Source organism: Geotrypetes seraphini, chromosome 7 (assembly GCF_902459505.1).
Source record: "Geotrypetes seraphini chromosome 7, aGeoSer1.1, whole genome shotgun sequence".
NCBI lineage: Eukaryota > Metazoa > Chordata > Amphibia > Gymnophiona > Dermophiidae > Geotrypetes > Geotrypetes seraphini.
Genome location: NC_047090.1, coordinates 90,582,917 through 90,609,952, shown reverse-complemented (window position 1 = coordinate 90,609,952; position 27,036 = coordinate 90,582,917). Strand labels below are relative to the sequence as shown.

Below are 27,036 nucleotides of genomic sequence, written 5' to 3'. Positions count from 1 at the left end.
GTTCCTGCCCTCCCCTCCGTAGGTCAAACATCTTTCTCTCCCTTACCTTCAGCCCCAGCCCCCACCTGTGCTCTTATTTCCTGTGTAAAATGTGCAAAAAAAAAAGGGAGAGTGAGACACTTATAAGTATAAAATTGCCAGTATAGCAACAACTTGTAAAGTGTACATGTGATTTGCTAAGATGCTATCATGGCCTTGATACAGTTATTAATATTGTGAGAGTTGATTGTTTAATCACTCCATTCATTTATTGAATTATCTCTCCTTTATTTCTCTTTGTTAACAATTATTTGATCTATAGGGTTGATACATACTTAAGGCCTTACTATATATTATCTCACAGTGTCATTCTCTAGCATAGATGCTGGATTGCAGTAGTATTCTATAATAGCAGCTTGGCACCCAGCTACTGCTATGGAATTCACATTCAGTGCATTGCATGTAGGTGCCACACTGGTGCTCTGCCAAAGAAGGATCCACTTGTGGGTTGATATTCAAAGTAGTTTAACTGGCTAGAAATGGATCCAGGCTGGTTAAATTGCCTGTTTGGGGCTAACAGGTCATTTTCAGTTGCACTTAGCTGGTTAATGCTGCTGAAAATTAGCAGTTAGTATTGAACTAAAAATCGTCTATTTGGGGACATTCTGGGGACAGAGCTGACACTTGGCCAGTTCAATGCCAAAATCCAGCACTTTACCTAACCAGGGTAACTGCATAAGAATTGCAATACTGTGACAGACAGAAAATCTATCAAGTCCAGCGTCCTGTTTCCAACAGTGGCCATCCCAGGTCCCAAGTTCCTAGCAAGATCTCAAGTAATAAAACAGATTTTATGCTACTTATCCTAGGAATAGCAATGGATTTCCCCAAGCCATTTCAATAATGGCCGATGGACTTCTCTTTTAGGAAATTAGCCAAACCTTTTTTAAACCCTGCTAAGCTAACTGATTTCACCACATTGTCCAGCAACAAATTCTAGAGTTTAATCACACGTTGTGTGAAGAAATATTTTCTCCAGTCTGTTTTAAATCTACTATAAAGCTGCATCGCATGCCCCCTGGTCCTAGTATTTTTGGAAAGAGCAAACAAGCGATTCACATCTACACTTTCCACTCCACTCAGTATTTTATAGACCTCTTTCATATCACCCCTGAGCCATCTCTTTTCTAGGCTGAAAAGCCTTAGCTGTTTTAGCTTTTCCTCACAGGGAAGTCAGTCCTATCTTTATTCTATGCTGCATAACTGGTTATGTGCTGAATATCACACTTAACTGGCTTTGCATTAGCTGATTCCACAAACCTGGAAATTCAATGCTGAAAACTGTATATGGCTCAGCATTGTATATCTGGGTTTATCACTAGTGACGTTGAGCCAAATGCTGAGCATCGTCAGCTGAATATTAGATCTTCTAGATTTTAAACAGTGAATGTTCTATGTACCTCCAGCACTTTTTTTAAAAAAATTTATATTCTGCATATCCTACAATTCTATGTGGATTACAAATTATTCAGGTACTCAAGCATTTTTCCTTAGCAAAGCAGCAGATGAATCCAGAGACCAATGGGATAGCTCACTTCTACCAGCAGGTGGAGATAGAGAAACTGATTAACAGGTGTACTTATTTGCTGGCACTCCTCCTGTCTCATCAGTATTCTCTATCTCCAAGCAGGTGGAAGTCGCTATTCAACTAGCTCCTGGATTCTGGCTGTGGCTGGAACTTTATTCCCTCCTGTTGAGGTTTTCTCTTCAGTGAGACTGCCATTCTGTTTCTCCTGTTGAGCTTTTTCTCTTCAGTGAGACAGGGGTGTCCGGCTAATCGGTGCCGGCTTTAGAGGTTACACTTGGGCCCCCCCTTGTCCCTGCCTCACCCTCCCTCCAATGATAGAGGGTCTGCCCTGGTCCCTATTTTTCTTCTTTCCCATTTAAAAAAAAAAAAAAGGGGGCCTACACAGCTGACTTTTTGCCCTGCTCGTGCTAGGCAGCAGGTGTTGCCGGCGTCTACCGGCACTATCCAGTAGATTGTGAGTATGTGTTTTATTCTACTGGTCTCTGAACTTTGTGGTTGTGTGAGAACTGTGGGTTTTTGACTATGGCAGTTTTGTTTTGTGGTGGAATATGTTTTTGACTGCAAAATGTGAGGACGGCTCCGGGTGTGTTATACATTATCTGAACTGGAGCTGAATCGTTCTATAGCGTGGGTGGTGCGAGCTTGTGCTCCCCTACTGTTGGGAGCCATGCGCCTTTTCCCCTTTCCTCCCCGAGGTGTGTTTTGCATTTTTTATATTTCTACGCTTCGGCTATGGGCTCCGAGTCCGGTGTGAGCGGCAATGTTCTAGGAGCCGGCCTATTTTTGCGCGAATCAGTCCGAGTTTGGGTCGCCATCACTGCAATACTCGGGGAGTTATTCGGGGCGGCTGCCTTTCTCAGCGCGGGCCTCGCCGTCTCCTTTGCGGAGCGGTGTGCTTCGGTTTTGGCTATGAGCTCCCGGTCTGTTTTGTACAGCGCTGTTGGGGGAGCCAGCCGGTTTTGATTCTAGCAGGAAAGTGCCCGCGCTTGGGCCCCCAGCGCCGCGGGGTTCATTGACTCATGTCCTACAGCTAACTTAAGCGTGTACCGCGACTTCTTTTTGTTGGAATCAGCTTTGCCCCGTATTGCAGTGCTCCATTTGCTGTGGTGTTTGTCCACATGCTTCTCTTAATAAAAAAAAAAAAAAAGGGAAAAGGCAACTGGTTGTTATTGGGGGCTATCCATTTATGTCCCTAGGCACTTACACATTAAGTTTCTGCCCTGAGTTTAGCTTCCTACGCTTCGTTTTGCTGCCTTATGGGTTGGCGAACAGCAAGTGGAGTAGGTGTCAAGGGCGTGCCAGTGTATCATTCGTGTGGTTCATTTCTTCCCTCGGGGTTCCGATAACGTGCGGCGATGTTGGAGGTTTCCTTAGGCCTTTTGCCTGGGTGCTGCGTCCGCCTGCTTGTGCTCTAGATATGTTTCTGCAGGGTAGTTGCAGGAATTCCGAGTTGAGGCTCTCTCTTGAGGCCTGATAGTTCTTTTCTTCTTGATGTGGGCCAGCTTGTCTGTGAAAACCTGGTGGCACAAGGGTTGTGTGCTGGGTTAGTAACAAGGAGCTGAGATTCAAGCCCCAGCTAAGGAGTAGAGCTGATATGGCTCCAAAAGTAGAGGCGGAGGTTCAAGTCTATTTTAAAAAAAAAAAAAGCTAGTCGGCCTTCCGCTCTAGAAGCTTGGTCTAAGTGGCGGCTGATCCCTAAGGGCAAGATCCTCTGCTTGCGAGGTCGTAGGGTAGCTGGCACTGTATGCCCAATGAATTCTCCCCTTACGCTCTCTTTTGGAGTGGAAACCTGGTCTGTTTTCGGCCAGGTACAGCTCGTTTCTCTGGGGAGGCGTATGCTGCTTCTGGATTACGCCTGGTGCGCCTTGTCTTTCCTTTGCTTGCGTAAAGTTCAGGCAGGTTGCTGAATGTCCTCATGCTCCCTTTCACATCGCAAGACGGTGTTCTTTTTCCAGGTTGACAGTTTTCTCATGAAAGAGTAGTCGCTTTACTATCAGGTCAGGGAGCTGTGAACATTTTTCAGGATGCTTGCACCTTTGCATCCTCCTCACATTTCCAGAGTCTCTCTGTTTTGCGTTTCTCTTTGAAGTGTGGCTGGTCCTCAGGACAGTTCTTGTAGTTCTTAGGGTACCACTTATTAGTGGGTGACCAAGATGGGGGCTTTGGGCAGGCTGGATTCTATTCGACTGCATTAGTTCTCAGGGTTACCCATTTCTGCAGTCAACCTGGGAAGATATTTACATTTTCTCTATGGACTCTGAGTCAGCACTAGGTTGGCCTGCCTCTCTTGGAGCAGCGCTTTCGGTTTTGGCACATTCCATTTCACCTACCCAAGGGTTCGTTGGCACTGCCAGGCGATTTGTCTGATTATGCTTGACTGCCTGCTTGATTTGGACGACTTCCAGTCGGGTCTTTTGACTGACACGAAGCGGGTGGTTTCTTTTCCTCAGTTCTTTACATGCGCATCTTCATATTTGCAGTGCTCTTTTTTCCTATACTAGTTATAGGTATATCGGGTTGATGCTGTTATTCTTATAGGAGAGACTTGTATTTCTTTCCAGAGACTTGAGTGTGGAGTCTCGATCTCAGATTGGCGTTCTTCGCTTACCATGGCTAAGAGTATGGGATTCTGTTCAGGTTCTAGCATCCATATTGCTGACCCCTCTGGGAACCTCGGCTTGCTTTCCCTTCTAACGCTCAGCAGCCGCTTTTATTCCAGTGGTTCTCGGTATCTCGGGGCGCCTATTAGTTGCTATGCTTCTCCGGCATTGCTTTGTATGATTTGGTGGCTCAGAAAGATTGTCTTTCCAGGGCATGCCTCGGTCTTTCCTGGACTAGCTTATGACCACCGACTATTCCGGACTGTCGGATTGGGGGGCTCGGTGGCTTCCATCCTCAGCTTCAGGAGTCTGGTCTTCATAGGCGACTAAGTTCTGGTTCCTTCTTCTACTCTTGAGCATGGTCAGGCTTCCTTTCTGGAGCTTCAGACCATTCTTCCGGAATGCCGCTGAGGGCCCTTTCAGTCAGTATTATAATGGGGGTGTTTCTCTGCAGCTTGGGCAGTAGGTGATGTACTCAGTTGCCAGGTACAGTGGTTGTTCTACTTCGATGGGTGGACCCTCATCTTTCTATTCTGTTGACAAATCATTTTTCAGGTCAGGAAAAGAGTTTGGTTAGTCTTTCTCTCTGCGAAATCTGAGCATAGCCCATTTATTGGATGTTACAGTGTACAGCACTGTGTACGCTCTAGAAGTGTAGACGTTAGTTATAGTGATATCTTCTACATCCTAGTTGTTGGGAATTTTGGCTCAGGTGTTCCACTTTTTTTGTGGTGGAAGTAAGATCTCCTGGAACTTGACCTCATGGCCTCGTCTCACAATTCCAGGCTTCCTAGCTTCTTAGGCGGGCACAGAAAGTGGGAGTTAAAGGGGGTAACAGTGTGGCTTCTTTCTTACAGCCATACCACCCTGAATGTGCCCGATCCCGTCTGATCTCAGAAGCCAACCAGGATAGGGCCTGTTTAGTACCTGGATGGGTGACCAACTGACCACCTGGGAATACCAGTTGCTGTAGGCTTTAAAAAAAAAAAAAAAAAAAAAACTCCTCTGGTTTCTCTTTTTTCACTGTTTTTCCCTGGCTAATGGTAGCTTGGATTTGCCATCTCAAGCTCGCTTTAGGGGCACAGTATTGGTACATTCTCTGGCTTGGCTGCGCCATCCTTGCTATGTGGATCTGATGAGCCTTTCGTCAGCCGGATTAAGAAGTTTCCTTTTATCTCCGACTTTGCTCTCCTTGATTGAGATCAACATGGATATTCATACTACTTTGGTATTACGACCTAGCTTTTGAGCAGTTTTGACTGGCGTGTGACAGTAATGCGAAGCAGGTTGTTTCTGCTCTTATCCAGGCGCTACAGACGTCTTCTCCTGTGGCTTCTGCTTCCTTTTGGAGGTGTTTCCTTTCTTGAATCCTTCTCAACAGTTGTACCCTTCCTGAGTTCCTTTTTAGCACAGGTATATTGCCGATGGCATAGCGTTCAATTCCCTTCAGCTTCTATTACCATTCTTGGCTTGTTACAGGAACTAGGTATATGGCCCTTCGCTGACTTCTCAGCTTCCTGTAGTTCAGTTCTTAAACAGAAGGCGGTATATTCATGCGCCTCTTAGAAAGCCCGGTTTGGTGTAATTCATTCACGTACTTCTTCTAAGTTACCAATGGCTTCATTTTAGCCTTGTCCTTTGGGACTCTAAAGAGCTGTGCGGTTGACCATGGGATTCCTTGTGGCCATGGCTTCAGCTTTGCAGTTGCGATGTTGCAGGCCTTGTTCAACGGGGATTCCTATTCCTTATTTCCGTCATATGGGGTGTCAGTTCGGATGGTACCACTATTTCTTGCTAGGGGGGTGTCATCCTTTCTTTTACATCATGCTCGCTTTTCCTTACTTCTTCCTGGGAGGAGATAGTGGACGCAGTACTTTTATTCACTGCATTTTTTGAAACGTATGTAGCGTTCTCCGCAAGATCGGTTTCTAACAACTGTTAGTGGTTTATATCTCCTTTTTGGGATTCTTCATGGGACGCCTCAGGCGTATGGCGGCGTCCGATGCCTACCTCGCTCAATGGTCCAGGAGGACATTCTTTCTTTATACTTGCCTGCTGGCAGGGGAGCGGGTGGCGATTGAACTTCATGACCATTCCGCTGGAGCGATGGCTGCTTCTTGGGCTCGGCCCAGAGGGTTTTTGCCTTGGAGGAGATTTGTCTCACGGCTAACTGGTCTTCCGAGAGTACCTTCTCTCCGCGTCTCTGCATGGATGTGCGGGCACATGCGATCGGGGTTTTTTGATGCTTCGGTCGTTGCGAAGGCGGCGTTTGCTTCCCACCCAAATTAAGGATTGCTTTGCTACATCCCATTGGTCTCTGGATTCATCTGCTGCTTTGCTAAGGAAGGTAAAATTATGTTCTTACCTGTTAATTTTCTTTCCTTTAGAAGCAGCAGATGAATCCACAGCCCCACCCTTTCTGGTATCTGGTTGTCAGTTTTTTCGTGTACGGCTTTTAGTGATTGGGTGTTGTTCATGATTGTATTCTGTATCGTTGCTGTTCGCGAGGTGTTCTGGGAAAGAAGTTTTTTACATGCTATACCTACTGATGGTTAAATGTGCTTGGGCAAGGAGCTATACTGATGAGACAGGAGGAGTGCCAGCAAATAAGTACACCTGTTAATCAGTTTCTCTATCTCCACCTGCTGGTAGAAGTGAGCTATCCCATTGGTCTCTGGATTCATCTGCTGCTTCTAAAGGAAAGAAAATTAACAGGTAAGAACATAATTTTACCTTCCATAACTGTCCCGGTGAGCTCCCACTCTTATCTAATGTATTTGAGGCAATGGGGATTAAGTGACTTGCCTACCGGGATTTGAACCCATAACCTCAGGGTGCTGAGGCGGTAGCTCTAACCACTGCACCGCACACGCCCACTTTTAAAAATAAAAAGTGCTTCTATGCCCAATGGTGTAATAAAGGAGGGAGGGTGGACTGCCCCGGAGCCATCTTCACGAGGGGCGCTGGCGCCTCGCTTCCTCGCTGCCCCCTCCTGTGCACCTCTTGAAGTGTTCGCCGGCCTTGGCTCCCTTCTGTCATTTCCCGGTCACGGGATCAGGGTGTGACGTCAGAAGGGAGCCAAGGTTGGCGCAAGCAGCAGGCTGAAGATACTGCTCGTGGTGGCTAACATGTCAAGAGGTATGCGTGGGGTGGGGAAGGCACTCAAGCAGCCAGGGGCAGGGGAGGCAGACCATGGGGAAGATCAGTGAGCATATGGTGTGGCGATGCCGGGCATCACACCCTGGGCACCAACCTCCCTAGCTATGCCACTATCTACGCCCGTCACTGCTGTTGACTACATTAGTTCTTTTAAATACAGACTATTCCTTTTTTTATTTTTAACGTCTGAAACCATTCTAATTGTACATAAAAATTTCTCCGAATAATTCAGAAAAGAGCACAGGAAACAAAAATGCCATTTTTGGTTTGATGTTTATAGCAATGTGTTTGTTTGCTGTCATTTACCAGCTTGATTAAACAGATCAACAATTATTTCTAGCTGCCAAACTGTTCTGTTAGATGTAGATTTGCCATCCGCTGTTTGTGTCAGCCTGCAGAATTGCCTCACAGCTCTTGAACCCTCCGACTGTAGCTCTTGGCACAGGAGAGACAGCAGCCTGGCCAGTTCTGCCAAAGGAGTGCAGCCTGCAGCCACAGGGATGGCTTCCATCCAACTTCAAATAGGATTTTATGATAGATATAGGTTTAACAGTAGATTCTATTTACAATCTGTACGTAGCTATAACGATTTTCTTTTACCCACACAATGTGGAACAGTTCCTCTACTGTGGTTATAATAACAGCACTGTGCTGATACTGTGTAATTTATTTACTGAGTCAAAAGCTGTTTTGGCAACTTGGGTATGAATGAATCGTCAGTGTATACTGGAACAACTAAAACAGCTCGCGTTATCTCAGTATTTAGAAAGCACACTTAGTAGTACCATATTCACAATAGGCAAGGAGAAATCTTGAGTGAATTAAGCCCTCAGCTGAACTATGAGAAAAAAAGAATGTGAATTTACTAGAATGTTTGTACTGAAAACCAACATGCAGGGCTGGCACTCGCATTAGGCAGATGAGGTGTCTGTCTACAGCAGCAGAGCCTGTGGGGCAGCTCTACAGTATGGCTCCAGTCTTTGAATGCAGGGAGACACATGTTTAGTGAGTCCCACTTGAAAGCTTTGAGAGTTCTTGATCGGAATGGTGACACCCTGAGGCAGCAGGAGATGTGAAACGCTGGCCACCGTCGGTGTACCGATCTTTGATCCAGGGATTCAAGGCAAAGTTAGACAAGTTCCTGCTGAACCAGAGCGTATGCAGGTAAGGCTAGTCTCAGTTAGGGCACTGGTCTTTGACCTAAGGGCCGCCGCGTGAGCGGACTACTGGGCATGATGGACCACTGGTCTGACCCAGCAGCGGCAATTCTTAGGTTCTTATGTTCTAACTCCGAGTTTATTTTACTTTGACAATTTAGCTATTTTCACTGCATCGCCCAGAGCTGTATATTTTCCCTTGGGAGGTTTTTTTATGCCTGTGAGATTCTGCCTGAACACCTTAAGTCACTTTTGTGGCAGTGGGAGGGCCCTATCTGCGGCTTTTTCCTCCTGTTTTGGGTTTATTTTCAGCCTGTATGGCAGTTCTATCCTTTCTATGCTTTGCCTTGCCTTTTGTGATAGTGTCAGTTATTGTATTGTGGCTTTTCACTATATCCGTGTTATTTACTCCAATGTGGAAGAGAACATGCCACCACTCCAAGTCCAGCATCTCCCCTCCCTTCATTCTGTATCTGCCAGGACTGCTGCCTTCGCCTTGTCTCCGCACCCCCCGGACCAGCAGCGGCAGGCTAGAGAAAGGAGGTAATGAGTCCTGGCAGATATGCAAAGACAACAGGAAGTTTCTAGTCAGTTGACGCTGATGCCGGAGCCTCTCTTCCTGCCCAGTGTGCGAGATTGCATACAGACTGCGGGCCGCAAAATAGGACCTGGGGGGATGCGCATGTGGTGCGTGGGCTGCGAATTTGAGACCGCTGTCTTAGAGAGAGAAAGAGATAATGGTTAATGCGGATGGGCAGACTGGATGGGCCATTTGGCCTTTATCTGCCATCGTATTTCTATGTTCTATAACATGAACATAACTAGAGCTGTACTGAATACCACATTTTACTACGTGGCCAAATATGAATAATGAAAAATATTATTTGACCAAATCTGAATAACAGGCCTTGAACTTTAAGATAAATAATAATAAAAAAAAGGAGTGGCAAATGCACCTAAACCCCTTAGGAATTGAATAGACTTTGGTGCATTCATCGCGGCGGCATCGCTACATTGGCTTTATAAAAAGGGCTTTTAATTACTATTCAACCAAATGGAAATAATAGGGCTCATAATCAAAAGAGAAAAATGTCCAAAAACCGGCCTAAGTTGGCACTTGGATGATCATAAACGAAAGACATCCAAGTGCCGATAATAAAAATGGATTTTGGACGTATTTCTAAACGACCTAGGCCTTCATAGTGCCGCTGAATGACCAAAGCTAAATGGGGCGTTTCAGGAAGCGTGTCGAGGGCGGGACGTGGGCCGGCTTAGACTTAGTTGTACAGCATGTATAACCGAAAGTTTTACAACAGAGCCTAGACAGAACTTGGACATTGTGACTTAGACCATGTAAAACACGGTGTAAGTCACAAAAACCCACCTAAAGTCACCAGATAAGCACTGCAAACACATAAAACAGACCCCCACACACTATCCCAGTGATCACCAACCCCCCACCCCCATAAAAATTTTAATCATAATTTTAAAATTCAGCCTCCAGACCATCATCACCTGGCCGCCTGGCATAGGAAAGCCTAGTTGTCCAGCCCAGAGGCAGCTTAAGTCGTCTTGGGGGTGGGTTAGGGACTCATGGAGAGGAGGACCCATGCCCATAAGCCCCTGTAATCACTGCATTGATACTTAAACATGTGCAATCCCCTATACACATAAGAACATAAGAAAAGCCTTCACCGGATCAGACCGAGGTCCATCCAGTCCGGTGATCCGCACATGCGGCGGCCCATTTAGGTACTCCTGATTGGAGACCCAGATATACCGTAGCCCTCAATATGATTTGCAAGAAGGTGTGCATCCAACTTGCGCTTGAATCCCAGGACAGAAATCTCCACAACATCCTCCGGGAGAGCATTCCAAATTCCCACCATGCGCTGTGTGAAAAAGAACTTCCTGATATTCGTCCTGAACCTGCTGCTACTCAGTTTCAGTCTATGACCTCTTGTCCTTGTCACATCCGAAAATGTTAGTAATGCTGCTTCTTGGTCTATTTTATCAAATCCTTTTATTATTTTAAAAGTCTCTATTAAATCCCCTCTCAGTCTTCTCTGCTCGAGGGTAAACAGTCCCAGTTTCCTAAGGCATTCTTTGTAGCTCAAATTCTCCAATCCCTTGACAAGTTTCGTGGCTCGCCTCTGTACCCTCTCCAGCAGAGTTATATCTTTCTTGAGGTATGGAGACCAGTGTTGGACACAGTATTCCAATTGCGGTCTGACCATTGCTCTATAAAGTGGCATTATTACATCTTCCGATCTACTCGTGATCCCCTTCTTAATCATGCCCAACATCCTGTTTGCTTTCTTCGCCGCCGCCGCCGCACATTGTGCCGAAGGCTTTAGGGTTCTGTCAATCAGTACCCCCAAATTCCTTTCTTGTTTGCATTTTGCTAATGTCGCCTCCAACATCCTATACTCATGTTCTTTGTTTTTCTTTCCTAGATTCATCACCTTGCATTTGTTTATGTTAAAATTCATCTGCCACTTTGTTGCCCACGCTTCTAGCTTGTTCAGATCCTTCTGGAGTTCCTCGCAGTCCCTTTGAGAGTCAACCGCCCGACATAGTTTTGTATCGTCTGCAAACTTTATTATATTGCATGTTGTTTCCTCTTCCAGATCGTTTATAAAAATATTGAACAAGATAGGCCTAAGAACCGAGCCCTGGGGCACGCCGCTAGTCACCCTCTCCCAGTCCGAGAATTTCCCATTTATGCTAACCCTCTGCATTCTGTTCTCCAACCACTTGCCGATCCATCTGTGCACTTCTCCTCCTATTCCATGGCTTAGTAGTTTCTTCATAAGCCTTGCATGTGGAACCTTGTCAAACGCTTTCTGGAAGTCCAAGTAAACTATGTCCACTGAATCTCCACTATCCACTTGTTTGTTCACTTTCTCAAAGAATTGTAGTAAATTTGTCACACATGACTTCCCTTTCCTGAAGCCGTGTTGACTAGCCCTTATTAGGTTGTGATCCTCCAAATGTTGTACAATGTTGTCTTTAATCAGTGTTTCAATTATCTTCCCAGAAACCGATGTGAGGCTCAAAGTCGATAGTTTCCTGGATCACCTCTTGATCCTTTTTTGAAAATTGGGATAACATTTGCTATCCTCCAGTCTTCTGGTATTTGCCCGGTTCTAATTGACATATTAGCTACGGATTGTAGCAATTCACCAATTTCGACCTTAAGTTCCTTTAATACTCTCGGGTGAATTCCATCCGGTCCAGGGGATTTGTCGCTTTCAGTTTGTCAATCTGAAAGTATATCATGTCCAATGTCACATTTACTGTTGCGAGGCTTTCTTCTATGCCTAAGGTGAATATCATCCCTGTGTCTGGCACTGTTGAAATGTCCTCATTTGTGAAGACAGAGGCAAAGAATGAATTTAACCTATCAGTAACCTGTTTTTCCTCTTTAATTGACCCTTTCTTTCCTTGGTCGTTGAGAGGGCCCACTGCCTCTCTTGCTGGTTTCTTACCTTTTATTTATCTAAAAAAGGGCTTGAAGTTTTTGGTTTCCTGTGCTATCTTTTCTTCATAGACTTTTTTGGCGTCTCTTACCACTTTATGACACTTTTTCTGGTCGATTTTGTGACAGTTCCAGGCCTCTGACGTTTTTTCTCGTTTCCATTTTTTAAACGAGTTCCTCTTCTCCCTCACTGCATCTTTCACCTCTTTTGATAACCACGCTGGTTCTCCTTTGTTCTTCTTTCGCCTTCCTTTAGATATCTTCGGTATGTGAAGATTTTGTGCTTCTGTGATGGTGTTTTTCAGCAGAGACCATGCTTGATCAACTGTTTGGTTTTCTGCTTTGTTCTTCTTGAGCCGTTTTCTAACCATGGATCTCATGCTGTCATAATTTCCTTTTTTGAAGTTAAAGGTCGTGGCTTTAGTCTTGATTGGTTTCCCCTTTCCAATGCTAATGGTAAAATAGATCATATTGTGATCACTTGTCCCTAGCGAGGCCTTAACTTTTACATCAGTTGCTCTTCCCGAAATGCCATTTATGACCAAGTCCAGGACTGCATTTCCTCTTATCGGTTCTCCTACCATTTGTTCCATGAAGCAATCTCCTATCATTTCCAGGAATTTTATCTCCCTGCCGCAGTTTGACGTTCCCAAATTCCAGTTTATCCCCGGAAAGTTGAAGTCTCCCATGATCGACACATTGCCTGATTTACATCCACGATTAATTTCCTCCATCATTTCTTTGTCTGTTTCCTCAGTCTGTCCCGGAGGTCGATAATAGAGGCCAATTTGTGTGTCAGCCTCTTTTTGTCCAGGAATCTTTATCCAGAGTGATTCTAGTTTTCCATTTACTACTATCTCTCCTTCTCTAACAGACTCTATTTCCTCTTGGACATACAGGGCAATACCTCCCCCTTTCTGCCCTATCCTATCTCTTCTGTATAGTTTATATCCTTGTAATACTGTGTCCCATTCATTTTCTTCATTCCACCATGTTTCTGTTATTCCTATGATATCCAGTTGTTGTCTACTTGCTAATTCTTCCAGCTCTCCCATTTTGTTTCCTAAGCTTCTGGCATTCGTGTACATACATTTAAGTTCTGTTCATGCTAATTTACTGGATTTAGTGGTCCACACATCCTTTTTTGTATCCAATTGATCCCTTTCATTACCTCTTGTAGTGTCCTCATGTTCATGCCCTATATCTGTATGATTCCTTGGAGTTACCTCCTCAGGATATCTTGGTGTCCGGGCCATTGACCGGCTATCGACTGTCGGCTCTCCCCTGATCTTTAGTTTAAAGCCTTCTCAATGAACTTCCTTATGTTCTCAGCCAGGACTCTCGCTCCTTGTTTGGCTAGGTGTAGTCCGTCCTTTCTATAATACCCGCTCCTTCCCCAGAATGTTGTCCAGTTTCGCACGAAGTCAAAACCCTCTTCTTCGCACCACCACCTCATCCAGGCGTTCACAGCTCTCAGTTCATCCTGTCTCATAGCGTCCGCTCTCGGTACCGGAAGGATTTCCGAGAAAGCCACCTTCACCTCTCCGACCTTCAACTGCCTTCCAAGTGAGCGGAGTTGGTCCTTTAATTCTTCCCTGTCGTACTTCCGTCTGCAAACATCGTTGGTTCCCACGTGGATGAGCACTGCAGTTTCCTTTCCCCCTGCTCCATCTATGATTCTGGTGATCCTACTGGCCACATCCTTCACTCTTGCACCAGGCAGGCAGGTGACTAATCTATCCCTTCTTCCTCCCGCAATATGGCTGTCCACATTTCTTATTATGGAATCTCCGACTATAATCCCAATCTTCTCTAGTTGGAGGTTCCTCGGGGGTCTTAAGTCTGTATCCTCGGCGAAAGTCATGTCTTCTTTCATCTGTGTCTCGTCCTCAGATGGTCTATCATCTCTGTTGATTGGATTGGTGCCTCTTTCTGCATCAATTGTTGCAGCCTCCTTGGTTGTTCGGTTGCTGATCTCAAGCCCTTGGGTCTCCACAATCTGCTGGTGGGCATCTTCGATGTATCTCTCCAATTCTTCAATCACTTCACTAGACCTGGACTCCACAATCAACCTCTCCTGCGTGCGATTTTCCTTTTTATTAATGAGAAGTTCTTCTAGTTCCTTCACCGTTCCCTCCAGCAACCAGACTTGCTGTTTCAGGCTTTTCAGCTCCCTGCACCGACTGCAAATGTATGCCATAGTCCCAGAGGGGAGGTACTCATGCATACTGCAGCCGGTACAGAAGACTGGAAAGCTCATCTTCTGGCTTCCGTGGGCGCTCATAACCTTCTTATGACCCAAGGATTTGGGATCAATTAATTTGTTGGCCTTGCTTCCTGGCTCTTTCTTAAGGCGTCTTCGCAAAGGCGCTCTCGCTAAGGCGAGCCCTCTCCCTTTTAAGGGGGAGCCGAGTCGCGCTGTTGCTGACGCGCTGGGGGTGGGCGGAGCTACCTCTCGCCTACCCCACGTTGCCTGCGATCTTTGCTAGCCTTCCCTGCTGTAAGTAATTTAAAATAAGAATATCTCCTTACAGTTCTCGCTGCTCCGGTGGTTCCTGCCTCCTTCACCCCCAAAACCCTTTTGTACTGGCATATAAGTGGCTCCTACAGCCATAAGGGCTATTGGGGTGATAGATAAGTGGGTCTAGGGGATTCTGGAGGTGGTTTGGGGGACTCACCGTAACCTATAAGGGAGCTGTAGGGAGGAGAAGACATGGCACCCTTTTTGTGAAGTTCACAGCAGTGCCCTGTAAGGTATCCCACTATTTAGGTGCCATGTCTGGGTGTTCAGTCCATCACTTTGCAGACCCCTCCCACGTCCAACAGGGCTTGTTTTAGGCGTTTTGGACTTGGACGGAAAGTTGGACGGAAATGTGGTATAAAGATGGACGATTTAGTGACTTGGACGATCAGATCGGCAGGACGTATAATTAGACAATTTTCAAAACGAAAAAAAAAGTTGGACGTATCTTTCGAAAATGTGTCTTGAGCTGTTTTTTTACTTTGGACGACTTATGAGATGGACGTAAACAGACTTAGACGTCCCTTTTGATTATGCCCCTCAATAGATTCAGGGCACCATTTTGAAGTTCAATCGAATCAACTATTAATAACAGTAAGCACTTCTATATATAGAAACAGGATCACATAGCATTTGTCATAAACACATCAAAGGACTACTCTCTTTGTTGCGTGTAGAGCAGTGGTCTCAAACTCGTGGCCCGGCAGGTACTATTTTGAGGCCCTCGGTATGTTTATCATAATCACAAAAGTAAAATAAAACAGTTTCTTGATCATATGTCTCTTTAGCTATAAATTACAATATTATTATTAAGACTTGGCCAAAAGGAAAGATTTATAAACTATAAAGAGTTTTACCTCATGCAAAATTGTCGTTTCTTTAATATGACATTAACTATTTTTTTTCTGAGGCCCTCTAAGTACCTACCCTCTGCAAAGGGTTTGAGTTTGAGACCACTGGTGTAGAGGCTAACAAACTGCTTCCTTCAATTTTGGCTGAAACTGAAAACTGCCACTGTCTGAAAGCTTTCAGCTGAAGCCCACTGGGGATTCTCAGAGCTCGGAGTCTGTATCCAACTGCTAAACCTACAGTATCCAAGCCATAATATAACAATTTAAATAATGAAAGATTGTATTTGACATCCAAGCAAAGTAGCCTCCACACACACGAGCTGCAGCTAATGAAAACCGAAACATAAAAGCCATGACACTTTTGCAGTGGCTGACTTTGCGCCACACTTGGAGTGGCAACTGACTTCAGAACTCCACAGACAAATTCCTGCTAAAGTTTTGTATCAAGAGCATTTATTTGGAGCACTCTGTTTACCATATAAACTAGGGTTACCGGATGTCTGGATTTACCTGGGCATGTCCTCTTTTTAGAGGACTGTCCGGGCATCGGGACGACTTTTCACAACCCAGCACTTTGTCCGGGTTTTGAAAAACTGTTGAGATCGGGGTTGAATCTGGAGTGAATCTGCACATGCACGGAGGCGACATGCTAATGTTGCATTTGTGCGTTCACATATGCACTCCAGAGTTGACCTGAAGAGATGAGGTATATAAGGGGCTGGGGAGTGGAATGGGGTGGGGTCAGGCCAGGATGGAACAGGGCAGGGCCATGCATCCTCTTCTTCCAAATGCAAAATCTGGTAACCCTAATAGAAACTATTGTGCAAGATCATAACTACATTACTTGCAATTGCAGTACAAAAAGGAAGAATACTTGGAGTATTCCTACCCCCCCACCCCCCAAGACTACCTTACATGGTCTAGTGGTATAGCCATGGCAAGAGCAATGCCCCAATTGCAGTAGCCATTTTGAAGATCCATTTTGGGGATCTTTCCTGCCCAACTACATCCCTAGATAGGGTTGCCAGATTTTATGATTGTAAAATCCGGACACCCTAATTTCCTAAAACATCATCGCTGTATTGCAATAAATCTTTCCATTTTATAAATATGACATAAGGAATTACACCAGAAATTATAATTTAATCACAACAGTTAAAATCTAAGAGAGATGTGTAGTGATTTGCATGTGATAATCTTAAAGCATCTTGTACATAAAAAAGAGGAACTATTCTCTCCCAAACCTTTTGCCTAAAGATCATAGATTATCCCAGTAATAGAGTTGATGTGGAGGATAAAAGAGCAGAGAGGATCTGGCCTGGAGGGGATTGGCAGAGACAAGAGGGGGGGGGGTAAGCAAAGATTGAAAGGGAATGGAGAGTGGTAAGGGAAGCTGTATGGTAACTATTTGCTATTCAGTACTTCCACAAAATTTGCGGGGGTTCCATGAATTCTGAAAAAACTGCAAATACGGTTTTTCGCCTGTCAAAAGGCAGGAGAGGGCAGCTGGAACGCTGGCGGGTGCAGAAAATCACTCCAGCAAGAGGGATGAGAGTCTCACGATAGCTGGAAAGGGGCAAGTCTGAGAGGTGCGAGGTAATGAATGGTGCAGTGGATTGGCAAGGAGAAGGGTGGAGTCTTGGGCTGCTTTTTCTTTACTGGCAGGCTGCCCTGTTCTTTCTGTGAATGAAGGGGTTGCCCTACCTTTTTTTTTTTTTCTTACTTTTACTACGATTAGTATTACAGTATTATTATTGGGCTGGGCTAGAAGGTTGCAAGCATGGTTTTCGTTTCTCGCTTTTTGTCTGTGCATGTTTTTATTTTAAGCCCTTTACAAACATAGTTTAGTTCGCGGTATGCTCCGACCGCCTCTTCCTGTTACTAAAGTAAGGCTACACCAGTCAGGAGCTGCTTTGACACACAGCTCCTGATTGGTGTAGCCCGACTATAGTACAGGAATTAGTGAGTCTGCGAACCGCAAATTTGCAGGGGAACACTATTGCATTTAAAATTAATTGTGGTTTATATTATTTTAATACAAATATAAATCCTTCCGAATGTAAAAATATTGTGCACAGGATAAAAAAAAAAATATTGCACAGAATTCTCTCAAAGATCCCTCTCAGAATATTCTTTTGGAGAACTTATTAGAGTGTCTGGCAAGTAGATAACTTTTCTCAAAGAACTGTGCCAAATATGCATATCACTTTAGAAATAGAAAGTATTTAAGTTTAATAAATTGACTGAGAAAGAACAATAGAAGGACCAAGCCTGTTTAGAGAGAAAGAGATGACAAGCTGATAGGGTTACTAGATTTTTAAGTTAGTAAAATCTGGACCAGCTAGACCTGCCCCCAGGCCCGCCCAGTTCCACCCATCCCCGTCCCATTCCACCCCATCTCCGCCATAAGCTAGGCCCCAGCCCCACCCCCGCTGCCTGTTCGTCAATCAGGAAGGCACGTGCACATGCACAGACGCAACGTGATGACATTATCTGCGTGTGCCATCACCACATATGCAGATGCCCCCTCCCAACGTGATTTCCTTTCAAAACCCAGACAAAGGAGGACATGTCCGTGGAAATCCGGTAACCCTAGACAAACAGATACGTTAACAATAAAGTTGAGACAATCCAAACTGGACCAGATTGGACACCAGAAATAATATTCACAAAATGCATCTGGTTGAAGGGGTAATTTACGTAGTGAGAAATGTAGACGTGTATGTGTAAATGAGTTCAAAAGAGAAACCACTGTTCTTACAAGAAGACAGTTGCCAATGTCAGAACTGCAATTTAACAAATTAGTAAAGGAGGCAGCTCCGTTCCAGTGCTGTAATTTTTGCTTAGCAACGTGAAATTACCTTTGTAGTTTTTTTTCTTGCCTTTTTGGTGGACATCTTTAAAAAGCAATTTAGGCCCCTTATTTATTGATTTATTTCCCCAGGATCCCAAGCTGGGTTACAACGATACATTCACAATATTTTGGCGTCACAGGACTAAGGATACATTCGCATTATCCTAAAGGGTGAAGATAGGGAAATAGAAGTGCATTCACAATATATTGGAGGCCGAGCATCAAGGGTCTGTTCACAATACACTGGGGAACTGGAAAGAGGGTTACAGAGGTATGGTCACACATTATTTTCTCTTCTGATGAAAATATGACCTTGGGTATGCCTCTACTTGATGAGGGATGCTCTATAACGGGGGATTGGGGTCTGTGTGGAACCTGTTCTATAAAGAAAGGTAGCCCTTCTAATTGTATGACAAACACCTTATTGGTAAGCTTCTACCAGTCCCAATTGTACGTATTGCAAATATATATTTTTTTCAGTGGACCGGATCATAAAAATTACTAGCCTTTATGGGTTAGCCTCAGCCCCACCACTCCACCGCTGTGCTATCTCGTGACCGCGGGCAGATTTATGTGGCACTTCATCACTGGCTGTCCATGTTGTAGTTTTCAGACTCCCAGGCGGTGGCTGATATAAGCTAAGTACATATACTATTACTTGTCTTAAATGAGAATTACAGAATATATTTTTTAAAATATTAAATATTAAAAAATAAGGAATATAACATATTAAACTACAACATGGACAGCCAGTGATGAAGTGCCACATAAATCTCCCCGCGGTCACGAGATAGCACAGCGGTGGAGTGGTGGGGCTGAGGCTAACCCATAAAGGCTAGTAATTTTTATGATCCGGTCCACTGAAAAATATATATTTGCTATAAAGAAAGGTAGGCACCTACTTTCTTTTGTAAAATATTAGCACTGCAGGGTAAGAACATTTGTATTTTTTTTAGGCACAACCACATATACAAGAATGGGCAATTTTTTTTTTTTCTACTGGATAATTCTTGATGACATAAGAAAAGAGTGCAAACTGCAGGTTTAAAGATCCTTGGTTTGTGATATTTGAAATCCCACCAATTCCAGGCCCTTCTTTTATTTATTTATTTATTTATCCATCTCCCAGGGGGGCTCAGAACGGTTTACATTAATTTATTCAGGTACTCAAGCATTTTTTCCTGTCTGTCCTGGCGGGCTCGCAATCTACCTAGGGCAAAGGGGGGGATTAAGTGACTTGCCCAGGGTCACAAGGAGCAGTGTGGGCTTGAACCCACAACCCCATGGTGTTGAGGCTGTAGCTTTAACCACAGCGCCACACACTCCCCTGGCCTGAATGACCTACTGGGCTGCCAGCAACCTCTTGGGCAGAATGCAGCAGCTGAAATGCGGTTTCGTTGGGAGACGAGAGCATTTCCCCACAACTGGCCGAGTTTCATCTGTTAATAGTGTTCCGTATTAAATTCAAATTAGTTGTAGTTGTGTTCAAAGTACTTCATGAAATGTCTTCAGTCCATCTTAAATCTTTAAATCAGCGGCGTCAAGCAACTCAGCTGCTTTGTCTCTTGTACCAGCACATGTTCGATTTACCTTCTGTTAAATTAATCCAGAGAGCCACCATACGCTCCCATGTTTTTTTTTCTGTCATTGCACCAACCATATGGAGTACATTAGCAGCTGAGCCGAGACTGAGTGATGGTTATACTTTGAAAAAGCATATGAAGGCATGGCTGTTCACACAGGCATTCGGAGTATCTGTTTAATTTCTTCTTTTCTCATGTTGGCTTTTACAAAGCCACAGTAGAGTTTTCTACCACGGGCCAGGAGAGTAAATGCTCCAACGCTTATGGAATTCCTATGAGAAGTGTAGCATTTACCTCGCCGGCCCGCAGTAGAAACCTCTAGCACAGCTTTGTAAAAGGAGTCCTTAGTTTTTAGTTCCTATTTTCTAACCCCCCCCTTTTTTTTACAAAAACACATTAGGCTTGTTTTTTTACAAAAACACATTAGGCTTGTTTATGTTTATGGTGTAGCTATTCATTTGTGTTGTGTTTTATTTTATTGGATTAATCTGTTATTTCTAATGCTCACTGTTACTCACATAGGATTTTATATGATAGGTAACGCGGTTTGCGAGTGTTTTGCAAGACGAGCAAAACATTCTAACAAATCGTGACTCGCAAACCAAGCGTTGACTCGATTTGCGAGCACCCTTCCCCCTGAACCAGCATTACTCCCCCTCGCCTGCGAATGCCCCCCCCACGAGAACCGGCTTCGCACCCCCCCTCTCAAAACAGCATCGCTCCTCCCTCCGAGAACCGGCATCATACACCCGTGCTGGAAGCGGCATTCCCTGCCCACCCAAACAAGCCCCTTACCCCATCTGGCACCAGCACACAGCACCAACTCACAGGACGTGCCGGTGCCAGTCAACAAAGATCTCGCCTCTTGCCTGGGCTGGGCCTTGGACATCTGCACATGCTCAAGGCCTTCTGGCTCTCGTTCTCTCCGAGAATCATGGAGTGAACAAGAATCTTGGAGAGAACAAGAGCCAGAAGGCCTTGAGCATGCGCAGATGCTCAAGGCCCTACCCAGGCAAAAGGCGAGATCTTCGTTGACTAGCACCGGCACGTCCTGTGGGTTGGTGCTGCGTGCCAGTGCCAGATGGGATAAGGGGCTTGTTTGGGCGGGTGGGGGAATGCCGCTTCCAGCACGGGGTGCAATGCTGGTTCTCCGGGGGGAGGGGGTGTTGTTCGCGGGCAGGAGCGATGCCGTTTTGAGTGGGGGGAGCGATGCCGGTTCGAGCGGGGGTGTGGGTGGAGCAGCGCCAGTGGCCTCGGGAGGGGGGGAGGAGGTGGAACCAATCAAGTGAGTTTCCCTTACTTCCTATGGGGAAACACACTTTGATATATGAGCAATTTGGTTTACGAGCATGCTTCTGGAATGAATTATGTTTGTAAACCAAGGTTCCACTGTACTTCTAAATAAACAGTGAACCTTCTGTGCCACAATATTGGCTGCTTATTTATCTGTAAGGAGCAAAATGGCCACACCAGTTATATGAAAGTTTTGAGTCTACCCTGTTAAGGTAATTAATAAGATTTTCTCTGGTGATCCGATCTTATGCCTTTTCAAACTGTTTTCATGGTACATTGATAATCGGATGCCTCTAAAGACTAATTTCTGTCATCTTGACCTGACTCATTTTTGTACCTTATTTTGGATTGATGGATTGTAAAAACTATTCATTAAGTCAGGAGTTAGCAAATGCTTTGCCTGTATCTCTTCTGTTTATACAATTGGTTGAGGAGCTCTGTTTCTCTTATCAATTTAATTCAAAACTTGCTTTGTTTCTCCAACCAAGGAACCAGGCTCCTTGCACACAACAGTAATTTTTAGATTTGTTTTCCAATTTAAAAATAAAGGAATAGCAGTTTATATAGGCGTTAATTAGTGGTGCAATCAATAAATATGATTTAATAAATTCATAAATATTATTACCTTACTACCGCTTTGAACTGTTTGTGGTATTGCGGTATATAAAAATAAAGTTTTTATTATTAACTGAATCCTGAACAAGATTTACAGTTCAGTTAAATTTGTATCTTTATTGTCAAATCTCTTTTCTCCCCATTTCTCCCCTCTATCTTTCATTCTTTTTTCTTCCCATCTTCTACCAAACCCTCTATCTCTTTCTAATTATCTGTCCTCTTCCCTTTATCTCCCACCCAGCAATCACTTTGTCTCTCTTTACTACCCCACAGTCTTTCTTTCCCTGGTCTTTCTCCATTTTGTTCTTCACCCCACATCAGTGGTATAAATACCATCTAGCCAGTCCCTGTAATGACAGGGGACCCAGGGAAGGAAAGGGGCCACTTAGAATTGCTCTTGTATCTTCTGAACTAGATGCCCCTTGCTCCGATGTTTTGCAAGGGGGCCTTTAGATTGTGGGAATGGCAAACTTCGAAATTACCTTTTTCTACTCTATCCATACCTCTTCCCTTTCCTCTAATCCTCTCTCTCTCTCTCTCTCTCTATCCTTTTCAATTCTGTCCCCACCTCCTTTACTATATTGCTGCATTACAGATTTTCCAGCCTGCTGCTTTGGTGAATTGCTGATTTTTAGACTCAGTGTGGTCTCTGCTGTTCCTGGTATGCCACCGTTGGCTGGGCATGTTCAGAGCAACTTTACATTGACTTTACATTGTGCCTATCTTCGCTGATTGTCCAGCTCCTCTTATTGTAAACCGCCTCGAACTACTATGGCTTTGACGGTATATAAGAATAAAATTATTATTATTATTATTGAACTGGCATGCCACTGATCCCCCTATCCTCAATTTAGCACACTATTGCAGTATTTTATCATACCACTTATATCTTTCTCCTTTACTAATTAGTTTATTTGTTTTGGAATGGAGGAGTAGCCTCATGGTTAGTGCATCAGCTTAAGATCCAGGGGAGCCAGGTTTGATTCCCACTGCAGCTCTTTGGGACTCTGGGCAAGCCTAAGGTTACCAGACGTCCGGGAAAACCTGGACATGTCCTCTTTTTAGAGGACTGTCGGGGTACTGGATAGATTTTCCAAAGCCTAGCAGTCTGTCCGGGTTTTCAAAAGCCCTGACGAACTTCGGCCACATCTGGAGGGCATCTGAGCATGTGTGGATTACGTCACACACATCCACGCATGCTCCAGACCAGACACAGCCAGAGCTTGTCAGGGAAGAAGAGAGGAGGTTTGTGAGGGCGGGGCTGGAGTCTGAACTGGCAGGGGCTAGAGCAGAATGGGGCAGGGCTAGGGCAGAACAGGGCAGGTCCATGTGTCCGTATTTTTGTGGCACGAAAAATGGTAACCCTAGGCAAGCTAATTAACCCTCCATTCCTTATCATCATCAGCAGATGAATCCAGAGCCGAGTGAATTGTGTCCATCCACCAGCAGGTGGTGATAGAAGCATCAAGTTGAGCTCTGTTATGTATAGGATGGTAAACTGACTGGTAAGCCGATATTCTCTAACTCCGCAAGAGGATGATGACCTTTCTCATCCTGGTTTCATCTCTGCTCAGCGTGCCCACAAAACTCCTGTTTTGGCTTGGCTAATCCAGTGAGTGAGGGGATTAGGCTCCTGGGTTCCTATATAGCAGGTGGTGCCAGGAAATGAAATCCCATTCCTTTTCCTTTGCTTCAGTCTCCGCTTCTTCTTTCTCCTTTAAATTGATATTGTAACATAGAATTCCTGCATCCTACTGAACCATTTGAAAGTAAGCGGTATATGAAAGTCAGAGATATCACAGTATCTTCATTTAGGGGAAAATTATCAAGCTGCATTAGGACTTTTCCATGTCATTTGCTCCTTAAAATGATTTAAAGGGCCTTACTGCAGCAATATTTAAGTCTCCGAGGGTCACATAGTAAAGAGATGCAAAACATACAAATGCATGTAAAGCAGGTCATTAATATGTAAACAACATAGAAACATAGAAACATAGAAAGATGACGGCAGAAAAGGGCTACAGCCCACCAAGTCTGCCCACTCTACTGACCCACCCCCTTACTAGGCCTCTGTAGGGATCCCACATAGATGTCCCATTTATTCTTAAAGTCAAGCACGCTAGTGGCCTTGGTCACCTGCTCCGGAAGCTTGTTCCAGCGACCCACCACTTTTTCCGTGAAAAAGTACTTCCTGGCATCACCCTTAAATTTCCCTCCTCTGAGTTTGAGCGGATGCCCTCTAGTGGCCGAGGGTCCCCTGAGTAGGAAGATGTCTTCTTCCACCTCGACACGACCTGTGATGTACTTAAACGTCTCTATCATGTCCCCTCTCTCCCTGCGTTCCTCCAGAGTGTAGAGCTGCAATTTGTTCAGTCTCTCTTCGTACGAGAGACCCTTGAGCCCCGAGATATTTCTAGTGGCCATCCGCTGAACCGACTCGACTCTAAGTACATCTTTGCGGTAATGTGGCCTCCAGAACTGCCCACAGTACTCCAGATGAGGTCTCACCATGGTTCTGTACAGTGGCATTATGACCTCAGGTTTCCTGCTGACGAAGCTTCTATTGATACATCCCATCATTTGTCTTGCCTTGGATGATGCTTTTTCTACCTGATTTGCAGCCTTCATGTCTGCACTGATGATCACTCCCAAGTCTCGTTCTATTGTCGTCCTAGCTAATTTTTCTCCATTTAAGGTGTAAGTTTTGCACGGATTCCTGCTACCGAGGTGCATGACCTTACATTTCTTAGCGTTGAAGCCTAACTGCCATGTCGAGGACCACCTCTCCAACGCAAGTAGGTCCTGCATCATATAATCCTGCACATTACTTTCCCTTACTGTATTACATATTTTGGCGTCATCGGCGAATAATGTTACTTTACCCTGAAGCCCTCATGTCAAGTCCCTTATGAATATGTTAAAAAGCAGTGGACCCAGGACTGAGCCCTGCGGCACTCCGCTGGTCACTTCCGATGTTTCGGAGAAGGTGCCGTTGACTACCACCCTCTGAAGTATACCACTCAGCCAATCATTGATCCATGTAGTTAGTGTCTCACATAACCCAATTGATTTCATCTTGTTTAGAAGCCTACGGTGTGGGACACTGTCAAAAGCCTTACTAAAATCCAAGTACACTACGTCCAGAGACTCCCCGGAGTCCAACTTCCTTGTTACCCAATCAAAGAAATCGATGAGATTGGATTGGCATGACCTGCCCCTAGTGAATCCATGTTGATTGGGATCCCTCAGATTCCCCTCCTCCAAGATCATGTCCAGCTTGCGTTTAAGTAGTGTTTCCATGAGTTTACACACTATCGATGTGAGACTTACCGGTCTGTAATTCGCAGCCTCTGTTCTGCTACCCTTTTTGTGCAGAGGAACAACGTTGGCTGTTTTCCAGTCTAGGAAGACTCTCCCCGTACGTAGGGAGAGATTGAAGAGCATGGCTAGTGGTTCCGCCAGGACACCGCACAGCTCTCTGAGCACTCTTGGGTGTAATTTGTCTGGTCCCATGGCTTTGCTCACCTTGAGACTTGCCAGTTCGCTGTAAACATCAGCTGGTGTGAACTTGAAATTCTGAAATGGGTCTTCCGTGGTTGGGTTTGCTTCCAGCTGAGGTCCGTGTCCAGGTGCCTCACAGGTAAAGACTGAGCAGAAGTATTCATTCAGTAGTTTGGCTTTGTCGGAGTCTGCTTCTACATAATTTCCATCCGGTGTTCTAAGGCGTACTATTCCGCTGGTGTTCTTTTTCCTATCACTAATATATCTGAAGAAGGATTTGTCCCCTTTCTTGATGTTCTTTGCTAGATTTTCTTCCACTCGGAGTTTGGCCTCCCTAACTGCTGTTTTGACCGCTGCAGACTTGGTCCTGTATTTAATGTCAGCTTCTCCTTCCCCTGTGCGTTTGTGTGAAAGAAATGCTCTTTTTTTCTCCTTGACGAGGTACGAGATTTCATCCGTGAACCATTGAGGTTTCTTGTTTCTCTGTTGTTTATTAACTGATTTTATGTAACGGGTAGTTGCCTCCTATAGGGTCAGTTTCAGGGTTGACCACATAGCTTCCGCATTATCAGTTTCCTCCTGATCTTGTAGCGTCTGTTGGACAAAATCTCCCATGCGTGCGAAGTCTGTGCCTCGGAAATTGAGTACCCTCGTCTTTGTTTGTGATCTAGGGAAGCTCTTCCTAAGGTTGAACCATACCATGTTATGGTCACTGGAGGCTAGCGTTTCTCCCACCGAGACCTCCGAGACACTTTCCCCGTTAGTAAGCACCAGATCTAGGATGGCCTGGGCCCTAGTGGGCTCATGTACCATTTGTTTAAGCCGTACTCCCTTCATGGACGCTAATATCCTCCTGCTCCCACAAGTTGATGCTGAGAGTGTATTCCAGTCAACATCAGGCATGTTAAAGTCCCCTACCAGAACAGCGTCCCCCTGTAAAGTGATATTCTCAATGTCCTCAATTAATTCTGCGTCCTTGTCCTCCGATTGTCTTGGAGGTCTGTATACCACACCAAGGTATAGGCAATTTTCTCCACCTCTGGCCAGGTTTACCCAGATGGATTCCCCGGTGTACTTGACATCGGTGATCCTGGTTGTTTTGATGTTTTCTTTGATGTAAAGTGCTACCCCCCCTCCTAACTTACCCTCTCTGTCTTGGCGGAGCAGGTTGTACCCTGGTATAGTTATATCCCACCCATGAGAGTCTGTGAACCATGTTTCGGATATAGGCACTACGTCCAGGTCTGCATCCACTATTTCGGTTTCCAGTTCTAGAAATTTATTCCCTAAACTGTGCGCATTAACATACATAGCTCTCCACTGTTTGTGTTTGCTAAATCCATGTGGATAGTTTCCCGTCCGGGCCAAAGAGTCTCCTAGCGAATCTTTTACAGTGAGGGTCAGACCTGGAAGCGGAGTTTTGGTTCATCACATCAGGGTTGTTACTTACTGCTCCTGTATATATATGGGTACCCTCCCCTTCCCCCAACTTACCTAGTTTAAAGCCCTTCGAAGCAGGCGGGCTAGACAGTGTCCGAAGACGTTCTTACCTCTGCTGGTCAGGTGTAGTCCGTCTGGTCCCTGGAGTCCCTGCAGCGTCCCTCCATGGTTCAGGAAGCCGAAGTTCATTTCCCGGCACCACCGTTGTAGCCACTCATTTGTCTTCAGGATACGTTCTTCCCTCTCTCTTCCCTAACAGGAAGAATTGAAGAGAATACTACCTGTGCATCTGTCCGCTTCAGCCTCTTCCCCAGATCTCCGAAGTCTCTAGCTATGTCCTCCAGGCTGTTCTTGGCGGTGTCATTCGTTCCAACGTGGATGAGCAGCATGGGGAAGTGGTCCTGGGGCCTAAGA

At 45.1% G+C, this 27,036-nt stretch overlaps 1 protein-coding gene and 1 pseudogene across 3 annotated transcripts in view; both read left to right on the top strand.

Annotated features, from left to right (window-relative positions):
• NPAS3 (neuronal PAS domain protein 3) overlaps positions 1-27,036 on the top strand; it is a 1,959,780-nt gene that overhangs the window by 221,655 nt on the left and 1,711,089 nt on the right. The window lies entirely within an intron of this gene.
• On the top strand, positions 5,017-5,143 carry LOC117364382 (annotated as a pseudogene).